This window comes from Prosopis cineraria, unplaced genomic scaffold, assembly GCF_029017545.1.
Source record: "Prosopis cineraria cultivar Desert tree isolate PC_DT_omini unplaced genomic scaffold, ASM2901754v1 PC520, whole genome shotgun sequence".
Lineage (NCBI taxonomy): Eukaryota > Viridiplantae > Streptophyta > Magnoliopsida > Fabales > Fabaceae > Prosopis > Prosopis cineraria.
The window spans coordinates 38,739-46,791 of NW_026555845.1; the positions used below are offsets into that span (position 1 = coordinate 38,739).

The window sequence follows — 8,053 nt, forward strand, 5'->3', positions numbered from 1 at the left end:
TCTTGTATTTTATTGGAATTATATTATTGTAGTTTACCTACTTAGCAAGCACACATTTAACTGTTTGTATACACTATCATAAATTGACATTGGTTATTGAAACTTTTGAGTCTTATTATGTGGTTAACAATTTTCAGGAGAGGAGCCACGAGTGGTGCGTGGAGGAGTCCTTAAGGCTTAGTGGCATAGATCTACTATTTCTTTTGGATATTTGATTTATAATTTTTAATGTGTTATATTGCCAATATTAGGGTTTTTTGTTTATTGACAATTATATGAATGTAATGATGTAATCATGCCCTTCAAACTATTTCTACTTTGGTACACTTTGGATAACTGTAACTTTAATCTCTAATTTATTTTGGATGATTTGAAATGGCATGATTATGAAGCTAAATAATTGGCTTGTTTTGGAAATTGTTTAAGTTGTTTATTTTAGTTATTGGTCTATGGTTTGCACTTGTTGGGAGTATAAAGATGAAAAATGTGGTTTAGCCTAATAGCATGTGGGAGGTAAAAATTTATTTGAGATATTATATTGTGTAAGCTTAAACCAATTATAAAATATTTTTATATTGAATTTGTTGATATAAAATGTGTATGGTTGTAAATGTGTATTAGTTGTATAAAATTGTTTTGTATTATTTGAAAAATGATTTAATCTTTTCTACCATGGTAGTTAATTTAAAAGGAGAAGTATTTTATAAGGCTATGTTTTATCATTTCTTACCATGGTAGTGTTTTAAATTATAGAATTATTTTTAAAAAAATATAGGATAAGTTGATGTTTGTTTACCATGGTAGACACTTTTCTACCATGGTTGAATTAAATTGTTTTGAAAAAAAAATTAGGGTGTTACAAAGCCCGACAGGCCATCCCGAAAAAATTAGGACCAAGCCTAACAAAATATTACTTTTTTAATATTCAGGCCTATTTGGACGGCTCGAATAGGCTCGAAAAAATTTGGGCCAAACTTGATCATTTCTGACTTAGCCCGAATACCTGAATAAAAAAATAATTTTTTTAAAAATGTAAAATATAATAAATATTAGTTAATTCTTTAAATTTTATATCATTTTATACTAAAATACTATATATTTGAATGCATTACTATAGCTATTTTTAAAAAAATTAAAAATATTTATGTTTCATATTCTATTATTTTTAATTAATAAAATATCTCAAAATAATATTTAAAATATATTTTATTATTAATTTTTATGTTTTAAGACCCATTTTTTTTAAAAAAGTTTTGAATCCTATACATCATTTGCGTATCCAAAAAAATATATTATATATTTTTTATAAAATAAGATAATTAATTGTAAAATAAAAATAAAATTAAAAATAATTTTAAAAATAAATTTTGGGCATGTACGAATTTTCAGCTCTAATACTAAATAAACATAATAAATAAAATATTTTTGAATAATTATTTGATTATCATTTATGCAAGATTTGGTTAAAAATTAAAAATAAACTAGAGTGAGAAGTAAAAACTATTTGTATGTAAGGGTTAAATAATTTAAAAAGTTAAAAATATAATTTTAAAAAAATAATATTTTATTCATAATTAAATAATTTTTTTATATAATATAATAATGACTATTTTTTCACAATTTGAAAACAAAAAATACAGTTTACCTAAAAGTCATTAAAAACTTTAAATTAATCAGGATAATAATTTTAAGTTAATAGTCTAATTGTGATTGAATTGGAATCAACTTGATCATAATTAAAAAATATAATTAATTAAAATATATATAATATTTATATTTGACGATGATAAGAACAATATTTAAACAACTAAGATATTAATTTATAAATAAAGGTAATATTCATGAATAAATTACTCATAATGTAACAAAATAATAACAGAGCTATTTAAGTACAAACAAAGTTGATAATTTATTATTTATTGTTTTATTATTTAAATTTAAAATAATATTTTATGCTCAATAAAATTATTTAAAAATTAAAATTAGTTTAAAAAATAAAAAAAAATATTTTTAAAAAGTTTTGGGTATTAGAGCTGGTCCGAATAAACTTGAAGCCCGAAGATATTAGAGTCAGGCTTGATTATATGGACTTTTTAAAAGAAGTATGATACTTTAAGTCTATCCAAATAACTCAAGCCTACTCGAATTACTAATTCTAATGAAGATGTATGAGCAATTTATATTAAAATATTATTCTCTTCAAAAAACTTCAGAACTAAGAGACAAGATCTACTTCTTAATAGAGCAAAACAATGAATTGTTTCATGAAACTTTGAAACTTTATAATCTCCTCATAAGCCAATATGCTTATCGCTATTTTTCTCGTCAATTATATTATTTTAAAGAGAGATTAACAATTCCTCACTATTTTTTACTAACTATTTTATTTTAGAGAGGGCTTGACAATTTTTCATTATTTTTTCTTATTAATTTTAAATCGAATTATGAAATTAACATGACTCACTCATTTCTTTACTAATTTAATATTTTAAAGAGAGATAGATGATCTTTTACTAAATTCTCTCTCTCATTCATATTTTTTAATAGTGAATTGTGGATTTTTATGGGCTATACCCATAGCTCTCAATTTACATAACCAAGTTGTTATTCACGAGTTTTTAATCCGTAAAATCGATATTTTAAAGTAATATTTGTATTATATAATTAAAATTATGAATAGTTTAATTTGGAGAACGAGGAGAGGCGTGAATTCAAGCCCTATCTTGGGCCACCCTTCCCAACATTGTTCCTCATATCGCCAATGCAGTGATTAGTGCAATAGTGCATGAGCTGTAGAGGAATTTTTTTTCTACTTTTGTCATAAGGGAGATCACAAATAAATCTCATTTAAATCAGGAAAAAAAAAAAAACAAAAGAGTACCATAAAATAGGATAATTATTTTGATGAGACTTTTGACATAATTTTTTTTGTAAAATTATATTTTTGACCCTACATAAAATAATAGAAAATGGAGTTGTTAAAATCTAAATTGAAGTTGTTAAATATGAAGATAAAATTGTTAATATAAGAAGCACAATTAATGTATAATTAAAATGAAATTATGACTAAATGTATTGGTAATACTTAAACTAGAGTCGTTAATCACTAAGTCAAAATTATCAAGATATGAAGCCTACTTTTTATGGTATAACTAAACTAACAATTTCATTTTAATGAGTAAGAACTCCAGATTAGACATTAACAACTTTACTTTGCATTTTAACAACTACATTTCTATTATTTTATAAAAAGTAACAGCATAATATTACAAAATATATGACAAGTTCTTAGAAATTTTGAATATTATTCCATTTTATGATACTTTTGTGTCATTTGTTTATTTGGTTGAGATTTATTTGTTGCTTCCCCTTAGTTGAGATCTTGGACCGCAGTGTGATTTTACCATTTCACAGGACATTTTTTTACCTTTTTGGATGTCAATAATAATCAATTTTGAATATTAAAATTATGATTTTATAAACATATATCCAATATCTTTATTGTTTATCAAAATCAATGAATTATAAACTCAAAATCAAGTTTTTCCAAGAACATCTATACACTCTAAGTATTATATATATATATATCTATATTTTATATATATAAATAAAGGGATTAAAGGGCATTTCTATTCCACAACTATTTGCTTATGAGTAACCTTATATTTTAAATCTTTATGTGGTATAATTTTTTAATTTTTGAAAAAGATGTATTGACATCTTATCCAAATACGATTTTAAAATTGCAGGAAATTTCTTCAAAAATAACAGAAAAAGAGCCCATGAAATTATATATAATATCCTATAAAAAATTAATATCATTAAGTTTCTTAAATTATATATAAATAATTATACAAATCTTATTTCTTATTTATGTAAAAGGCAAAAGTATAAATTTGACCCAACATTATTTCAGAAATTTAATCAATATTAATTTTTTTGTGGGTGCTTATTTGTAATTTGATTGATCACTTTCTATAACTTTTTTATCCTTTTCATGACTTTTTAGATTAACTAATAATTAAATTTAATTTTTTTTAATAGCATAATATTAAATGCATCATTTTTTAAAATTAAATTAAAAAATTTTATCATATAACAATTTAGGGTATAAGATACCCTTAGTTAAGGTGGGGCAATGCCCTTTGACCATGTAATTTTCCCATAATGTCTTCGTCGGCCGGAATAGCAAATTAAACCACACAAAAAAAAATTTGACCTCGACGACGAGCGATTTTGCGCAGTACACCAGCACCAACCAAAGCTTGAAACACGGCAATTAACACAGCTGATTACTGGCAAGGGCTCAAGATTTTTGAGGTTTTTGTGAGTTCATTTTTACATGAAGGAGATTGAGTCCTTGTAACGAAGTGAGGATCTGAGCTTGGAAAACTCTTGCGGAGTTGAGAGGCTCGAATCCCCTCCGTCCCCACTTCAATTCCTCAGAGACTTCGTCTCTCCTAACAAGCCCTGCATCATTTCCAACGCCATTAACCTCTGGCTGCCCTTTCTTGTTGGACTGACCACTCCTATCTCACGCGCGCTCTTTCTTCCTCCACCGTCTCCCTCCACCTTACTCCCAATGGACGCGCCGATGCAGTCGCCCATTTGTTCTCTTCCTCCGAAACCGAAACCACTGATTCACCCCCTCGCTCTGCTTTGCCTCTGCACACGTTGAGCGCATCCTTTTAGTAAAGCTCTTTCACTGACTCTTCTGGGGGTCGAGATTGCTCTTCGAAGATGAGATTTGTTGCCTACGCGCAGCAGCAGAACGATTGTTTTCGGGCTGAGTATTCGCTCTGGCTGACGATTGCGATCCCCACATTCCATGGGCTACGAGGCGCTTGGTTGCGTTCCTGAAGCTGTGAATCTCTGGATTGGTAATCAGCACTCTCAGACTTCGTTTCATAAGGATCACTACGAGAATCTCTATGCTGTGGTCACTGGGGAGAAGCATTTTATGCTCTTGCCCCCAACTGATGTTCCACCGCTTGTAACATTCGAGAATAACCCCGCTTCTCATTATAGATATTCTTGGGTATGCATATCATACATGTTTCTTTTCATTGATTAACTATGTTTTGAAATTTGAATAACTCTTCTTTTTTAATAGTGTTGCTGCTGTTATTGTTATGGCTCGTAGGATTCTGGAGAGTTCACTTTAGAACTTCAGAAGCCAACAAGATATGTACCTTGGTGCAGTGTGAATCCTTATCCTTCTCCAGAGACCAAGGATAATGAAATGTCCAAGTTCCCATTGTATTTCAATGGCCCTGAGCCATTACAATGCACAGTCAAGGCTGGCGAGATTCTCTACTTGTAAGCTTCTGTTGTGTTTTAATCTCCTATTTTTTAGCTATATATGCTTTGTTCTTTGGTATTAAAACTGTGTTCTTATATCAGCTAAGCCTTAGTCATGGAATCTGCATGATATATGTAGAAAATGCACCAATGCAAAGTGCACCCTTAGTTTATATGCCACTCCATGATCCGCTAACTTCTAATAATACATTTTTTATTACTCCCTCCCTTTAAAAATACAAGGCATTTTAGTTTTTTCAATGTGTAATTAATGGTTTTGTGGAAGAAACATTTTTCACTGCATCATTGCACAAGGAATTTCTGAAAAAGTCTTATCATGTGAAGGCCTAATAAATGTGGACAACTTTCATTCTTAAATTTTTCTTCTAGGTTCCAGGACTGTAGAAATGTATTCCTGGTCCTATTATGAGTTGATAATTTAGTGTCGCTTTAAATCAAGAATTGGATTCTGAAGTGGAGTATTGACATGATACACTCATGACACGAGTGGCTTCCGGATTTTAATCTTAGGAATGTTCATTATGATGTTATTACTCAGTTGAAGTTTGCATTTAATTGGTGTAGCTGAATCACCTATCCTTTAAAACTACAAGTTATTCTTGTGTGCTTGCGCTTGCCTAGAGTCAGTTCCCAAATCCATGTTAGCTTCCTAGCAATTCATGCATTTCACCTTTTTGTTAGTTTATTTTTGAATTTTTTTTTTATATAGCTATTCGACTGGGTCGGATTTGAGCATTGCCAGATCCAATTAGAGATAGTTCTCCTACAGGCATTTTCTGCATTCATACAAACATAAACCTGAGATCTTGTGTGTTATTTCATTTATTAAATTGATAGTGCCATTGCCAAACAAAAAAAAAAAAAAGGTTGAAGGAATGAGTAGGCATGGCAAGACTAAGCACAAGTCAAGTATCTTCCTATTAGGCTTCAACACCAACGTAAAAATTTCTATTAAAGCTCGCACCGAACTTGGATTCTTTGCTTTGTAGATTGTTAAATTGTTGAAGTGAACGATGTAATCCATCATCAGAGCTGAGAATTATGCCATTTGTTAAGCAGATGTTCCATATATGCATCATTAAGAAAGAGCGAGTGACCCTATCTAATGGGATAAGATTTGTTGTTATATCATAATGAATGAGCAGGCTGATGCTGATATGATGATCTTGATGCAGGCCCAGTATGTGGTTCCATCATGTGAGGCAGAGTCCAGATGGTAGAGGATGCACTATTGCTGTGAACTATTGTAAGGATAAGATATTCTCTCGATGGATTTCTTATTATCTATCCAGTGTTTATAAAAAGGTCTGATGCATTATTATATTTCTTTTTGCAGGGTATGATATGCAATTTGACATTAAGTACGCTTATTTCAATTTCTTACAATCTCTTCATTACCGATCTGCTCTAAATTCAACGTCAAGTGAGAATTTGCTTGAGGAATCAGATAATGCATAAGACAAGACCCCTGTTCATTTTCTTTTTGGACTTCGAATGGCGAGATGGTCAACAGTTTCTTTTCTCAATTTTGAAAGGAGTATTATGTTTATAATAGGCGAGTTGATGAAACATTGTATCCAAATCCAACAAGGTCATACAATTTTGTAGACGTATTTTTATTTTATTTAATTTTTACGATGAGATGTAGTTTTGGTTTGGACTCTTGCATCTCCAAGATTATATTCAGTGATGCAGGAATTGGATGTGGTTGTCAATGATATGAAAAGTTTTCATTGAAAACAGAACCATATTATTAACAAATCATTTTTAGGATTGAGATAGGCCGAATCAAAATTGAGTTGCTATTAAGTTAAAAATTAAAATAATTTTTTAAAAATTGAATTGGTTTAAATGTAACATAAAAAAGCTTAAAAAATTTAAAGTTAGGCCTACTATAAATTAACTTTATTTTTGGACTCTTTACATATAATTTTTCTAAAATGATGTGACAATTATATTTCAAAATACAAATGCTGAGTTTAGTTATAACTGATTCAATCAAGATGCACTTTGATAAGTTATAAAATCATACTCTCTCATTAAAAAAATATAATGTGTTTTTTAAGAAATTGAATGTTAAAAAAATGTAAGGTATTTTTAATATTTGATGTGTAATTATTTTTTTTTAAAGCACTCTTATTGATAAATAATTTTATGTTTATTATAGAATGTTTAATAGAGGTAAATATAAAAAGATAAAGTTAGTTTAAAAATACATAATTACTTTATTAGCGAGTAAAATTTAATTAAAAATACTTTATATTTTTTAACGAAGAGAGTAATTAATTTATGGTCATAATGTATTATTTTATCAACAACTAGACATACTACGTATTTTATTTGATATATATATATATTATATGCATTTAATATAATCATTTTTATTTAATTGTCATACCGGTTTGATTGTCGATGTCACTGGTTAAACAATAAAAATCAAGACGCACTAACCTTACCACTTTAACATTCAGGCTAACTTTTAAAACATTGTTTTGTTTTTTTGAAATATAATAATTTAGTTATGAAAATGTGTATTTGGTTTGACATTTAGAAAGGGGATCTTCAAATGCATTCTTTCCATGAATAATCTCATCGCTCTGGGCGATAAGATAGGCAATGGATTTATTTGCAAATATTATAAGAATCCGTCATTTAAAAAAAAATGATTTATCACAATCATCAATTTAAAATCCCTTATTTTATAGAACAAATTGTTTCAACTTTGAGTTCA

The 8,053-nt window shown here is 28.5% G+C and overlaps 1 pseudogene; it reads left to right on the forward strand.

Annotated features, from left to right (window-relative positions):
- The first annotated feature begins 3,070 nt into the window (after positions 1-3,070).
- On the forward strand, positions 3,071-6,969 carry LOC129297420 (lysine-specific demethylase JMJ32-like; annotated as a pseudogene).
- Positions 6,970-8,053: the final 1,084 nt, after the last annotated feature.